The sequence below is a fragment of the Passer montanus genome, unplaced genomic scaffold (genome assembly GCF_014805655.1).
Source record: "Passer montanus isolate IOZ18808 unplaced genomic scaffold, ASM1480565v1 scaffold23, whole genome shotgun sequence".
Taxonomy (NCBI): Eukaryota; Metazoa; Chordata; class Aves; order Passeriformes; family Passeridae; genus Passer; species Passer montanus.
In genome coordinates, this window is record NW_024366926.1 from 1,437,983 (window position 1) to 1,453,706 (window position 15,724).

At 41.5% G+C, this 15,724-nt stretch overlaps 1 protein-coding gene across 1 annotated transcript in view; it reads right to left on the reverse strand.

Moving 5' to 3' along the window:
* ARHGAP24 (Rho GTPase activating protein 24) overlaps nt 1-15,240 on the reverse strand; it is a 245,854-nt gene extending 230,614 nt beyond the window's left edge. Inside the window, exon 1 of the mRNA XM_039710486.1 lies at nt 15,163-15,240. The gene's annotated coding sequence lies outside the window, so the exon portion shown is untranslated. The remainder of the gene's footprint in view (nt 1-15,162) is intronic.
* Between the last annotated feature and the right edge of the window lie 484 nt (nt 15,241-15,724).

Here is a 15,724-nt window from a genome sequence, read left to right on the forward strand (position 1 = left end):
AGATATGAGAGTGTCAAATTAACTTACATCTCTGGAGCACTGTCCCATACACAATTATGCCAACAGCAAAACTGACACACACAGAGCATTGCTGTGAGCACACAAGACACTTCTTTTGCTACTCTTCCTGTTAGATATAATCCTGCCTCATAGATGTCTTGTTCCAAACTGATTAAACTCCTTTATGAACAATGCAGCCCTTGAAGTGTATCCCTGACAGCACTTAGTGAGAAAATGACAAGTTCCTCCAAGCAGAAGGAACAGCTGAACAGGACAAAAGAAAGCTTACATAAGTGGTACAGTTGATCTTTCCAAAATAACTTTCTAAAATACTAAATCCTGCACCACAAAACTGAGTGAATAACAGGAGCCAAAGTTGGTTTAACTGCAAGGTCATTTTCTACTTTGAAAGATTTTCCCTTATCAGGATCAGTATCATAAGATAGAGCCTCTGAGGAAAAAACCCTGGGCAAATATCCTAGAGGTGTCAACATTTTTGCCTGCCTGCATTCCCAAGACCTCTTAAGGCATGATTTATATTAACAGAACAATACAAACTTGTCCTAGCAGGAACATGAACTCTGTGACTGTTCCCTTCTAAAATATACTCTTTCTTGGCTGTTGTCTTTGCAAACACCTTGAATTGCCAAAATCATCTGACTCACCTGCCCCCAGCAGCGAGCAGGCCATAAGTCCTTCTCATGAATAACACTTTCTCCTTCCCTTTCTGACTGTAGTTCAGCTGAGCTACTAGCACAGGATCCATGGATCCTGCAGGAGAAATCATCCTTGAGGACGGTCCATTATACGCATGCTTTAGCGTTCATTTCATCCACCACTAAATGTGCAGGAATGAGATCTTTATGGCTGGTCCTTTACAACCCAAATCATTCTGTGAAAGAGTCTGAAAACACTCTATGTTATTTGCTGTTCCTCAACTGCTTCTTAAAATGAGGCAATAATGAAGTAGCTTTCTAACTCTCCCCTTGCAGAGATGAAAATTTATTAGATCACCTGACTATTCCAGTGGAACCAGATATATCATTCTGATGGAAAATCCATGTATTCATACCTGCCTTTACAAATATTTAAACCTCAAATTGTGTTCTAGGAGAGGAAAGGGAAGCACAAATATTTGTTTGGGTGCCTTGTTGGGGAAGGAAAGGGGAAAATACTGATCAGCATTTCCTGGGATCAGTAGAGTGGACATTAAATCCATGGCAAGGTACAATCCATAGACAGCTGAAGTTGCATCAGAACTGCAGATGATATTACAGACTAGGTCATCTTTTTGTTATACTATAGCACCCCACAGAAAATCACCACTAGAAAGGCTGCTCAGAGCTTTCATTTTAATGTGGGAAACCATAATTGTGCTTCAGGCATCTCAGTCAAGCAGAACAAAAAAGTTTAAAAAAAAATAATTTGAAGCACAGACTCCAGCCATGACCCTGTTAGACATCAAATGTTTTTCATTTAATTTAACCAAGAACTAAGAACTTTCTCTGCTTACCACATTTTATTAACTTGACTGACTGCAGAGGAGGTATTTTAAGTCTCTACTGCCAAGTTATTTGTGAAAGCATTTGTAATTTGTAAGCATATGAGCATACAGGAAGTAAAACTTAGCTATTAGTGTATCAATAATATGTATTTATTCTGAACTTTCTGGGTTTTGTTGTTTTGGTTTTTAATCTATTGTGAAGAAAACATTTAATAGAACATTTATTCCCTTTCTAAGGAAATTTGCAACTTGTACTACAACCCTTTTGGTTCTGCCCTAGAACTCTTTCCAGAGCTGAAAATACCAGCTAATGGGGCTAAGCTTCTGATTTAAGACCAAACTGTTATCCTCTCTTGTAAAAACCTTGATGAATGTGGTCCTGTTCACCAATTGAAAAAAAAAAATCATTAAGATTAAGAATATTCACACACAGTTAGACACAAAAAACCTGTGGAAGGTGAGATGAGTCTGTTGAACATGAGCTGATCTTGGACTATGTGTCCTTGCACTTGCCTTCTTTCCAGTGTGATTGGAAGCAGCTTCTATGGCAACTTGGACAGCTCTGGAAAATTTCCTGAGATAATCAGGAGTTTGAGACAATTACTTGCCCAGCTTTTGAAGGGGCTAAAAGACCAGGGATGATTTGCCTTTGGCCACTGGCAAAGGCATCACAGCAAGATGTAAATAAGGTGTCATTAATTCACCTGTTTCATGCCACTGAGTTATTGAGACACTGGATGCTGCTAAATCCATAGTAATCAATACCACCAAATGCATGAACAGCACTTTTTCTTTGCTCTTTCAGCTATGTAGCAGATGCTCAGCTAAAATAACTCTGCTCCTGCCTCCAGGGGCTCCAGCAGCAGTCAAGTTGGGACTTCACACCTCTAATTCTTGCATGGCATAAAACATGGACACAGGAGACTGCACAATGCTTAGACTCCCTTCTGCAGTTTAAGATGCAGTGCCTGGTTGTTTAACTGGTGCTCATTTTCACCTAATTTCATTTCTGGTAGTTTCTGTGGTTTGTCTTCCATCTATCAAAACAGGGATCAAAACAGGGCACTGAAGAACCCAGCTCAATTATTCCTTTAGATAGGAAAGTATTACTTGCAAAAAAAAAAAAAACACAAACAAAAAAACCCAACAACAACAACAACAAAAAAAACCCACAAAAAACCACCAAACAAAACAAAAAAAAAGTTTTTCTACCCTCAGGAATTTCAGCAGCAAATGAGAAATTGGATTCTTTGTGTCAATCTACCATACATTACCAAAGAGTCAGGAAATCTCACTAATAGGAAGTGCTAGAACTATTTTTTTCCTGATACTGCAATTACTGCTTTTACAGATATAATTAATCTTCTTCCTGCCTGCACTCAGTATATTTTCCACACAGCACCATCCCCAAAATGCTTGTTACATACCCTCAAAGCAGCACTGTTTACATTCACACTTGATATTTATTACACAGGGTCTGAAGAGTTTGCATATCTGCATCCAGCTCTTCTCCACAGCTTTCCATTTCTCACACTTATCTTTGAAACAGCTGGAAGTAATTGCTGGAAAGCCCTGATAATCCTATTCAGATAAACCACATTTCTAGTATCCAACAGTGTTCAAGAAAACCATGAATCAACCAACCTATATAGATAGCAATCTCTATAATACAGCTTTTTAAACTTTATTTGGTTATTCTATCAAATGCAGGTTAATAGGTGTGTTTGGTAGCATGTAAGTCATTTATAAAAGGGTACAAAAAGCAGCCACACATCCAACAACCCTGCAACGTTTATTTATAAAAACACTTCAAGTATTCAACACAGAACTTCTTTTTAATGCAGCTAAGTGGAAATTATCAGCTTTCTTTTCTTCCAGATTACACCCAAGTTTCATATATGGCATGATCCCCAGCTGTGCAAATGCTTAAGCTGCATTCATGTTAAGAGATGTTAAGTATTTTAGTCTCTGAAACCATGACCACAAAATGGAGAATTTCAATGGCTACATTTGAATATGCAAATCTGAAATGTCAGTCTTGATGAGCAGGCAGAATACTTTAGTTTCCTCCAACTTATGGATTCCTTGATTTCAAATCTAAAAGAAACAGATGTGACCGTGCCACCTGACCTCCCAAATTCCTGCAATACAGAGTTTTTCCAGAAGCACAGAATTAGCCCTTGTGCTCACTGCCTGGTTTACCCTCTCACATTTAGTGTCAAGCAAAGAGCAAACCCAGGCTGGGTACTGTGGAGCATCTGATTCTGCTGTGACCCAGAGAAACTTCACTGACCTTTAAAGTTAAGCAAGTGAAAAACCTCAGTCAAGTAATGCCCTTTGCTGTGGAAACCTTATGCCATTTTTAAATTTGATACAATTATGCCCAGGAAAACAGAGTGGGTACAGTCATGTGAAGCAAAAAAGGAAATGCAAATTGTAGCCTCCTATGCACTGTTGAAGCATTTGTGTGTTAAAAATCCACTGCTTCTTTCCAAGAAGGCTCTCTACAGAGTGACTTTCTACTTCTTCCTGTTTAATTGTTGTGCCTGCACACGGGTTACAGGTTTGCCTTAGATACTTGTTCACAGCAAGAAAATAAATGTATGGCGCAGACAGATACAAATATTCACTCAGTTTTACTTCAGGAGAAGAAATTCTGTGAGAAATAGATTGCCAAGTAACAAATGGCGATTGTCAGGCCACAACCAGGGTAGTATTACACAGACAACAGCAGATAATTTTTAGTATCAGGCAGAAGGCAAACGCAGCACAAGGCTGTATTTCTCTCCTCCTAGTTTGCATAAATATTCTGCTATACTTCAGCTTTCAGTATTTTTCATCAGCCCTCCCTTTTACTTGACATCATCACTTTGACTAGCTACCCTGTTGCCATTTCCTCCTTTTCTGAGGAGTGCAACCATCCCCTCTATACCTGTTAATAATGTACATAAACAGCAGTTGATCACATAGTTCTAACAGCAAGCATCCACCAAAACAGCAAAAAAAAATTTTTAAATTTTTAAAAACCCAACAAAAAAAAATAATCTAGGAAGCTCCTGTGACATTAAGAGGCAGTGAACACAGAATTGCTTCTTGATGGGAAAAAGTGTTTCTCAGCCTGTCAGCAAATTTGGTGTAAGTGACAAGGTAATTAAAAGATTACTGCTAAAAAATAATCAAGTTCAACTCTAGCTATGCAAAGAATTTTAGCAATTCATCTAGCTCTCCACAACCTAGCCAGTGCATGCCAAGTACAAGAATAAATGAAAAAAGCATGGCCTTGGCTTTGGTTTAGAGCAGGGTCAATACATACATTCAGCTCTTGCTGTTAGGCAAAGTGGGTGAATGAAGAGTTCCACCCAGTTTTGCTGGTTATGGAGTTTCTTTAAAATGGGGGAATTTGACTGTGAAATAGAAAAAAGGCTATTTGAGGAGTAGGGCCAAATTTTCTTCCCTGACTTAATTTAGAAACCAGTCATGGGTCTGGTGTGAGGCAGATCTGTTCTGTTCCAGTACTACTAGCAAAGGGCACTAAATACTTTGGCACTTAGGGCACAGAGCACTGCTCCTGAGTCATTTGCTTTCTTACATAATTCTTCAGGTAGATCTGATGCCTTTGTACAAACTTTGTACTGATCTAAGAGAAGTCAAAAAGCAGCTCAAAAATCTAACCTAGGTAGCTCATCTTACAAATCCAAGTGAAAAAACCCAGTCCCCCTGCTCACTGACAAATACCAGTTTGCAGCATCTGATCACATGTCAAGAAACCACTTTCCAGCACACAAGTTGAATGCCCATATGTCCATTTTACAGCTGAGTTATCTGAGGCATCAAACAGGATAAAAATACTTCAGATCCCAGAAAGAAGCAGGGTCAGGCTAGAGCATCATTTGATATGAAAACAGTAGTCATCCTTCCAGCACAGTATCAGGGCTCACTAGCTTTGGACAGTTGGTCTGTCTGCAGTTTGATCCACTGCTGCCCAGTTATCGATGTAACATTTTCTCTAAAATGCTTTCTAGTGAGGGTTAGCATCTCCTTGCTTCTGTTTGAAATATCTGCTGTCAAAAATCCTTCCAAGACATCAGCCAAGACCATCCGCATGTTGCTGTTGTTTTACTTCACACTAGGTAAGTTTACAGGATTATTTACACAGATTCTGGTTTAATATCAGTTTTTCAGCCCTTGTATTTAATGGATTTCATCAAATCTGGTAGATTTTATGTCCAGATTGGGGATGTTGACAAGTGATTTTTACATTCAGCATTTCTCAGCTCTTATCTTTACTAATCCAAACTAACCACTTCCATTACCATTTTAAGGGCTGAGTTGTTACTGTAACAGTGCAATCTTACTGACAGCACCTCTCAATGTGCTGTCAGAATCCAGGACCAGCATGCAGGACAATGTCAAACCCAATTGTTCATCACTGACCACAAGCTCTCAATCCACTGATAAGAAGTGCTTGTCCAGCTCAAAACCAATTCCCCTCTGCAGAAACTTATGGCATTTGATTTGAGCACAAAATTCAAGCATGATACAAAAACCAGAGGGTAAAATCTCTATTTTATGGCTGGAGTATCATATATCTAGGAAGATTAGACATCAGTGTTGCTACCAGTAACCTGAGACTTCAGTGAGCATTTCCCATCATGTGCTGCACACATTTCACTGTAACACCAGTGCCTGTGGCTTATCTTTCCAGACTCAGCTCTCCACAAGAAATAGCAGTCAATTAGCTAAAAGCCCTGCATAGACAAGTTCAATTACATCTATTTCTCCAGACCCCCATGGGGATAAACTATATGCAGGACCAACAAGGTTGATAATTAACAAACAAATTGTAAAGCAGAAGTTAAGTTACAGTAATCCATGAAAGAGTTAAGCTTGGAGGCAAAAGATGAAAGAAAGCCTAGCAAAAAAACCTATGGTAGCTTGTTCAAAATGAATTACTCAGTCTAATGTTTGCCCTTTAAGTCATTCCAGACTTACTACAATATATCTGCTAGTGTTTTGGCCTCTAGATAACCTGCCTAGTAAATCAAAGCAAAACAGTGCATAATTAAAACCTAGTCTGGTTCAGATTATATAATATACAATTTATTTTTACAAGTAAGAAGACAAAACCCATAATTCACTTGACATTTCACCACTCTCTTGAAATATAGTCTTTCCACTGGTGAAAATAAACTGCCTAGCAGCTGTGTTATATATTTTACCTAAATGTATATTTAGATCCATGATGTGTACAGTCTAACAGATTTGTAGCAGTTTTAAGGAGCAGAGACAGTCCCTACTCAGCTTTCACACAGGCAAGTTGGGAAAACGTGGCAATAAATGGTAATAAATGGCTTTTGGGTAAACAGAAGAACAGCAGAGACCAGCAGGACACTTCATTAGTACCATTTCATTGAGAAATAGCCTTTACCTTGTTTGGATTCCTTCATTCCCACCTGTGTCTGCAGGACCCCCATGCTCAGAACCAGTGAGGTACTAACAGCATGAATTTCACAGTCAAAATCCCAGTGATGAGCCCAACACCACTGACCTCTGTAAACACAGTGGTTTGGACTGGGTGGGGTATCCAGGCAAAGCTGCTGATGTGTGTCTCAAGAATGCACCCTGCCAATACAAATTCTACCCTCAAACTCACAGAATTTCAGATAAATCCCTAATATCTGGCTCATTTCCTACTCTCCTCAGTTCACTTCCCTGCTCCAGCCACCCCATTTTTACAGCATAGATGGTGAAAGCTCACTGAATCATTCTGTACATCCTTAGCTGGAATGCCAATTCCATACATTTTCCAACAGCTACATAATTAGGCCTGCACACCTGATGGAAAATACAAGAGAAAAGGGAATAGTCTCTGCACATTCTTGTCCCCTTTTTTGTGGAGGGACATCATAGAGCAACTGCATCCTACTTTCCTCAGTCATAAGCAATGCTAACTGTGGCACATTTTGAAGAAGTAACACAACAGTTTCTCCAGCTACAAGCTCTGAAATCATTTTTGCAAGGAAAACAAAGCCTTAATCCCAAGGTAAGCAATCACCATCTTCTTTACTACATCCCTCAGCACTGTTTGTTCCTTGCTACTCCATGACTGCAGGAAAATCTGTATTACACTAGATAGAGAAGATGACTTCCTATTGTTACTGTGTGACATTTGTATTAATGCTGTGCCCCAATCCCAGGGCCACAGCCAGGCATCAGTCTGCTGTATGTCTTCCACCTTGCCTTTGACAAGGAAGGCTTCAGCTGAAAACAAGAACTTGCTTCAGGCTAAGTTTTGTACATTTTCTGTATTGCTACCTCAAAGATCTCCTTGCAAACCAGGACTTCCCATGAATTCTGACACTGTCAGTGCTGCTGACAAATTATATCTCCTAGAATGGAAGGGCTGGAAGGATATTTAAATAAGGAAAGACCAATTGTCCTTAGCAAAACTTACTTGCATTAAATCACAGTCTTGGGAATTGCTAAGTACCAGTGGCTCTGCTTTCTCTGCAGAGTATAGTATTTACAGCAGATACGAGCCAAGGGCAACCCCAGAAAATCATAGCCAGAAACATACACAAAAAAAAAAGAGGACTTTTTTGTCCCATTAGCCCTGTCTTGACACATATAAACTATCTTTTTTACCCTTTTATACTGTCACACGTCAGTTACACTGGATCTGTTACCATCAACACCATATTTTCCATTCATGTGAGCAATCTGTGTCTCATTTCAGTCTCCAAACAGGAGGTTGTCCCATTGGCATGGCCTGAATCACTGTCAGAGGAAGGGTTAACCCTTGGGGTCATGTGGCTGTCATGGTATGAGGGACAGTGCTCTAAATAAAATTTCTCTTGTCCAATTAATGCTATCTAAAGATAGTGTAAGCACACAACATCCCAGGCGGGGTGGCTTCCTCCATGGGCAAGCAGGATAACCAACACTCTCCTGGGCAAAAGGTGTCCCACACATGTCAAAAGGTGAACACTTTTCTCTGGTGTTTCTCAGCTTTAGGAGACTGGATGAGTGATTATCCACACAGTGCCATGGGTAATGCTGCATGAGAAGCATCCTGGCTCCCTGACCACCCTGCAGGCCACACTGAGGTGGTTTGGGACCACTCACATTTGGCTGTCCTCTCTGCTTCTCAGAAACCTGATTCAGGTGGGTTCCTATAAGCTGTAAATTAAGGGTACAGGGCACTGGTCCATGTCCTCTCTTGTCTGATCCACTGACACTAAGGGACTGTTGGATCAGGTTGCATTTTCCCCTTGAGAAATACTGTGGGACTCCTTTGCCTGCATAGGCAAAGGCTTTGTGTGGCTTCCCATCACAGCTTCAGGCTACTGCTCCCAAGAATCATCTCCAAACCTAGTGAGCCTGAAAAATTCAACCCCCAAGGGATCCTAAACTTTTGCATGATCTTGACTGCATTTTGCAATTTCTCCTGTCCTTTGCAATTTCTCCTGCCTTTTTCCAGATCTTAGTAATACACTCCTACTTATTCTGTTATAGGCTACTCCCTTCTCTTGCTAATTTGGACTCTTATTCAGTGAGCACCTGTGTGTGCTACAATCTAGTGAGGTAACCAATTTTCCAACACTTGTGTGAGATTTCTAAAAACCTGGGTACTTTCTATAACATTCTAAAGTGTGATTTGATATATATATTTTTTTCCTAAGTACAAATATATTTATTACATTTATTTGAACACAAATTTGATACATTTATTGCATTTCCTAAAGGGAAATGAGTGGAAGAGCAAAGACTAATTCCCACCTTCAGGTATTGGAACAAAACCACTCAGGCTGAGCCTTCTCTGAAGCCTTCTCCTAAGGTGGTAGCAGAAGGTACCACCATGGACTTAATTCAACAGCCTGCCCTCCAGCAGTAGGGAAATCCTGCAGGGAATACCTGCAGGGTATTTTTGATCTAACAAAAATAATCCCTGGCTAACATGTTGTGCGTTTCTCAGCTTGAGGAGACTGGATGATTAGTTATGGACACAGAGCAACAGGCAATGCTCTGTGAGAAGCATCCTTGCTCCCTGACCACATTGCAGGCCACACCAAGCTCATTTGGGACACCTCATGTGTGGCTTTCCTCTCTGGTGCTTGGGAACCCTTATTCAGGTGAGATAGCGCTTGTTTTTTGACACAAACCATCACCAAGACCTCTAATAGAGGAGAAATTTGGTTTTCAAGAAAAATTCTTCATTATTATGTTTAAGAAAGGATCTTGTAATCTCAGCTCAACAGCCCCATGGCTTTTACTGACAGTTCCTGGTGCACTAGACAGGAGGCTCTTGTGTTCAGTGAAATGATGCTTTTTCTGTGTTAACACTGGAAATAAACTATGACACCACTTGGAATCACTGGGTGTCCATAGGAGCTTAAAATGGTTCAGCACAGATTAGGAGCAGCAAAGGAGACCAGCTGCAGAGCACATCAAGAATGATCCATGTGACAAAGCAGCAAGTGTCTGAGAATGTTCTATGAAATGTTCTGCTGCACTTCTCAGGTTTCATGGCAGCAAATTGGTTGTTCAGTATTGTAGAACACAAAGAAAGAGTTCAAGAGGAGGGATGTCCAGGAGAAGATTCCTTCATCTTCCCCCAGATTTATGTGCTAAGCATGATGCCATATGGTCTGGAATATCCCTTGGGTCAGCTTTCCTGGCTGTGTGTCCCCTCCTAAATCCTTGTGCACCCCCAGCATCCTCACTGGCAGGGCAGTACAAGAAGCAGAAAAGGCCTTGATGTTGTACAAGCCCTGCTCAGCAGTAACCAAAACATCCCTGTGTTATCAGCAGTGTGTTCAGCACAAATCCAAAACACAGCCCCATGCCTGCTACTGTGGAGAAAACGAACTCTACCCCAGCCAAAACCAGCACACGTGGAGACAGCAGCTTGAATATTTCAGAGAAAATAAAGCTCCTAATTAGCCACGCTCAAAAACTAATTATGACATAGGATAGTTGAGAGATGAAAGAAAAGCTTAATTTAGGTGAGCCGAAAGCCTATGACAGGTTAGGTACAAGCCCCAGAATCCAGCACAGCCTGTTTTACCCAGCTTGTCCTCACTGCATAGCTTGGATATGTCTGTGACACAGGCACTGTGGGAAAACACCAGTCTGAAACTGAAATCTGCTTTTTGCCACCTGCCTGTCACAAGGCAAAACCCAAAGTGGTGAGGACTGGCACAGCTTCCTCTCTAGTCCTCAACTCACAGGTGCCACTGTGTGTGGACTGAGTGAAGGGCCAGGGCAGCTTGCTGGCTCCTTGCAGTGGAAACTTCCACTGTGGGACCCAGCTGCTCATTAAGGGAAAGCACCCAGCCATTTCAGCCTCGCAGGTGTGGAGATGCAGCAGCTCTCCAGGTCACCATGCACAGCAGCCATTTCCAGGAAACAAAAAACCAACTGTGTGGAAAACATGAATAAAACATACCCCATACAAGGCAATAAAGAAAAGCCCTTATCACAAGCTGAAACAATAACACACCATTGATTCTTCAAGACATGCCCCAAAAACAGCTAAAGAGTTTAAAGGGTAACTTTTTAATGGGGCATAGCTCAGAAAATATTTTAGGTACTAAAACTGGTGCCATTTTTACAGTGACCATTTGTACTATCAGGTATCCTGACAGGATATTTTCACTTGGATTTCCTAACTCCCTTCTGCTGCACACACATTAGCCTTGTGAGCCAATTTTATTCAGAGATTTCTCCCCCAGTCAGAATGAGACCCATGTCAGCATATTTCTGTGGAATCCTGTCAAAATGTGCCCCCTTTTCATGCAACACCAGCTTTCAGAAGTTCTGCTAACCCAAGCTGGGCTCTCCTCCTCAGGGACCCCTGAAACAATCATTGTTAATCTTGCACATCCGTAGCACCTTTACAGATCTTACACTGGAAAATGGGGCACACTGGGCTGCCAGGGTTGTGACTCTAACCCAGCCAGGGCCATGTCCCAGCCACATGAAGGACACAGGACAGGTTTATAACTGCACCTAGCACACAAAACAGCTGCTGAACACCCAAAACTAGTGTAACAAGCTAGTTACACTTGCTGTGAGATGGAATCAGTGTTTCATTCCTGAAGCCCTTAAAATGTGAGGTAAATGTGATTCCCTTCCTGTGTACTGTATCTAACTTGTGGAATCTGGCTCTGTGGTGCTCTCAGGGAAAATCAATCCAGGTAAGTGCAAAGGGCTTCCCACCAAGATGGAACATATTTCATTTTGTGAGAATGCAGTGATTTGTTCTAGGCCTAGCAGCTTAAGAATTGATTGCCAGGTATGGGTGAGAAAGAAAAGCCAACCCTTTGCACGGATTCTCCCCTATTTTAGTACAAGCTAATATCACAATCAATGCTGATAGCAGCCAGAAGCAATTGCAGAATGTCAGCAATGGAAGAAAATGCCTGACAGCTCTACAAGTGTGGGAAACAACAAGCTTGCAGGAGCACATGGAACATCTTTAACCACCTTCTCTTAACTACCAGAATTGTTTTAGACCCTCAGGAGCAGGGAGCAGCTGGCTGGTATCACTCTCTGAGACACTGGAGCAAAAATAAGTCATCAGCAATGAGCACATTGCTTTGCTCCCAGCTCCCACAACATGCATAAACACACCTAAACATCCCCAATGCCTGCTGCCAGCACAGGTGGTTTGTAAGAAACCCTTGGATAATGGGGAGTTTTCTGCCATACCTCTTCTTCCTACCAGCTGCAGCTTCCAGTAGGATTCCAGTAGGATTCCTGTGCACAGGCTGGTGCATGCAACAGCTTGGCAATGAGATTAATGGTCACAAGGCAACAAAACTGAGATCAGGGTAAAACCAGATCTGTCCTTGGGCAGAGAGAAGAGGAACAACTGGCCATGAAATTGAATGTCTGCACAACAGGACATATAATTGAATTGTCAGTCATCTTTTTTCAATTAAAAATTATGCAAGAGTCCAGCGTGTGATGAAGTACTACAACTGATAATCCAATCTGTGTCCTTTAGAGGTCTCCAACCCATCTGTCTCCCAAAGGCTGTCCACATTCATGCCAGGAGGCAGTGTGCTGATGGGATTTCATCACCAGCATCAGTCTATAAATCATACTCAGAGCCAAATGCACAGGCTCTAGCTGGCAGCAGAAGGCATTTCTGAACAACCCCACCACTCGGCTCACAACAGCCCACCCACCTGCAAGGTAGGGCAGATGGATTTGAAAATCACCCACCTGCCCCCTGATTCTCCCCAAGGATCCAGCTGGGTCTCTCATCAGCCCTGATATCAATGTCTCTCACTAGAAGGCATGGCATAGCTGTTACCAACTTTACATCCATGTTTGATAACTCCCTAGAAAATCTTTTCCTGACTTGACTAAGTCAGGAACAACAGAGTGCCTCACATGTGGCAATATATCCTCTAGCATCTGACTTCCTGATCAAGGAATTTAAATATGTATTTCATCAGTTAAAGTCAAACTGTCAGATGAAATGTGATTACTTTATTGGAAAACAGAATGTAACCTTCCACTCAGACCCAGAAGTTAGTGCAGTTATTATTTGAGGTGTTTGATTGCTTTGTTGTCTGGCCATAAATTTCTGATCCAGTTCTGCCTCAAATACAAGCATCACAGAATAAAAGCAATTAGAGGCTGCAGCACAGCTGCTGTGCAGAATTGGGTAAGGTACAAGTCTTTTCACCTTCAAATCACTTTGCAGTTTGAAAAAGCTTAAGGCTTGAACAGACCATTAGGTCGTGGTGTCTGACCTCCTGTGGGTCAGATCCTTACATTGCACTGTTGCCTTTGGACTAAACTCAGCCAGTATTAACTGACTGAGCCACTTTCCAGCCAGGCAGCCATTCTGGATTTCAAGGCAGCAAAACTGTGGAAACCTACCCTTGCCCTTTGACAGTTATTTCCACAGCATAATTCCTGCTCTGAGGAACTGCTGCTTTGTTTTCTCATTACAGCTGCATAGTTTCATTTTCTACCCATTTGTTACTGCATCTCTCATCCTAGTTCTGTGAATATGTTTTGCATGGAAGAAAATGGATAGTTAGCCCCTCCAGGGACTTCTAAGAGAACTCAACAGCCCAAATTCCTCAGGCCCTCCCTAAAAAGGATTCACCTTTTTTAAAATCAGTCTGACCATGCTTTACTGTATTGTCCATACATTTTAACACAGCTTTAAAAACACGTACAAATATTTCAGGCTTATTTCTCTTAATGGCTTAATCCATTACCAATACACAACACAAAAAGCAGTGAAAACTGACACACCTGTGTCTAATTTGCATGCAGCCATTTCAAGCTCTATTTTGCGTTAATGACTCCCCTCCACCCAGACTGCCTTGCCTCACCTGTCTGCCTTCACTGTAACACAGCACCCACAAGCATCATTCTATCAGCTATTGACTTGCAGGCTGCAAACAGATGCTGAATTGAGGCTGCCTCTAACAAAAACTCCCAGCTGATAAGGATTCCTTAATCAACAGCTAGAATAACATCAGTTAACTCTTATCCTAGCAGCTCTGAACAGCTAATTCTTGCAAATCACAAGCACCTGTGGAGGTGGGTACCTCTTGTCCCCTGCACAATTACTCTTTTCACCCCTACTTAGCTTGTTGGGCAGCACCTGTTCCCCTTTAAGCCATATTGACCTGCAGTAATACATTCCCAACCTGTAGTTCTTTATTGAGTGAATCATATTTCTGTTTTGACATATTTTCCCTGGGAGTACTGACAGAATAGCCAGCCTATGGATGAGCCCTAAACTAATGTGAACTCCTCGTCCAGCTATCAACTCCCATCTGTTTGTCTCTTCACATCTGCCACAAAGAGGAGAAGCAGCACTTACAATACAAAGGCAAATTCCAGCTAAAAACCACACATAAAAATTCAATACAAATCTGGAGTAGATATTTGCTCACTGTGAAAGTTGCAGCAGCAACAAAAAATCCTTATGATTCAGTTACCCCTACAGTACAAACACACCTTCTTAGGTCATGCATACTGTATTAGCCCCACTGGGTGGGAGTGCATCCTGAATTCCCCCACAATCTCCAGGGAATTCATAATCTTGCCCTCTCTGCTAATCCTCCCCTGGCTGGTAATCTTTATTCTGCATGGAAGGAAAAAGCACCTGATCAGAGAAGATGCCCTCAGGTTAAGGAGGACAGGTATTGAGCTCCATTAGCAAAACCCCACAGATCAAAGCTATTGACAAGCTGCTGGCAAAAGAGGCTTACCAAGGCAGAGCTGGATTTCCAGCCCTTCAAAAAGATGACAACAACAGAAACAGCACAGGCTGGGAGCACTTTCAAGTAACAAGACATCTTACAAAGACTACAAGAATTTGAAAGATTCTCAGACTATTCCTCTTGGGTTTTATCCATTACTGAAAAGTAGAAATACGTCATAACAATTATCTATTTTCAGATAATAAGAATACTAATTCAAAGGGCACAAACCTAGTTATAATGCTGTGTATAATGCCACAAGCTATCTGGAGTCACAACAAAATGCCACATCCAACACAAAGGTACAAGGTAAGGCAGTAGAAACTGGAGAAAGTGACTATTCCCCATTCCTCAGAACAGATTATAGCTGGGCAAGGACTTTGACCATGTGAAATAGTCACAAAATACTTCACATACCTTACCATTTTCCTCTAATTTTGTAGCCAGTGCAGTACTTTGGGACTTGTCGTACCTAGAAGAAACCAGCTAGACAGACCATGCTGGAGAAAGGAGGTTTTATCCTTCCTGGTTCTTAAAAACCCTCCAAAACCATCAGTGCCAATTGTTACATGAAGCTTTAATGGTGATCAGGTGTGCAACAACAGTGCATGTTTTAAATGCAAAGTCACAGCAGCTGAGATGTGTTTTGTACCCAGAAACAAAACACATCTTTATACAGGCAACAGTGGAAGCACTATACACCCTGAAATGTGGAAGTTACATTGATGATTGCAGCATTTGAAAGCCAACAAAAATATAATTGTGCTGGGATTCACCCAAAGCTGTGAGGTAAATGATAACACATGTTTTCTTCAATCCTTGCCCCAAACAATCCACACATGCTATGCTGTGAAAATATACCAATTGCAATTGGCAACTGATCGAGTTCCAACCCCCCTGCCATGGGCAGGAACTCCTGCCCCTAGAACAGGCTGCTCAAAGCCCCTTCTAAGCTGGCCCTGAACACTTCTAGGGATGG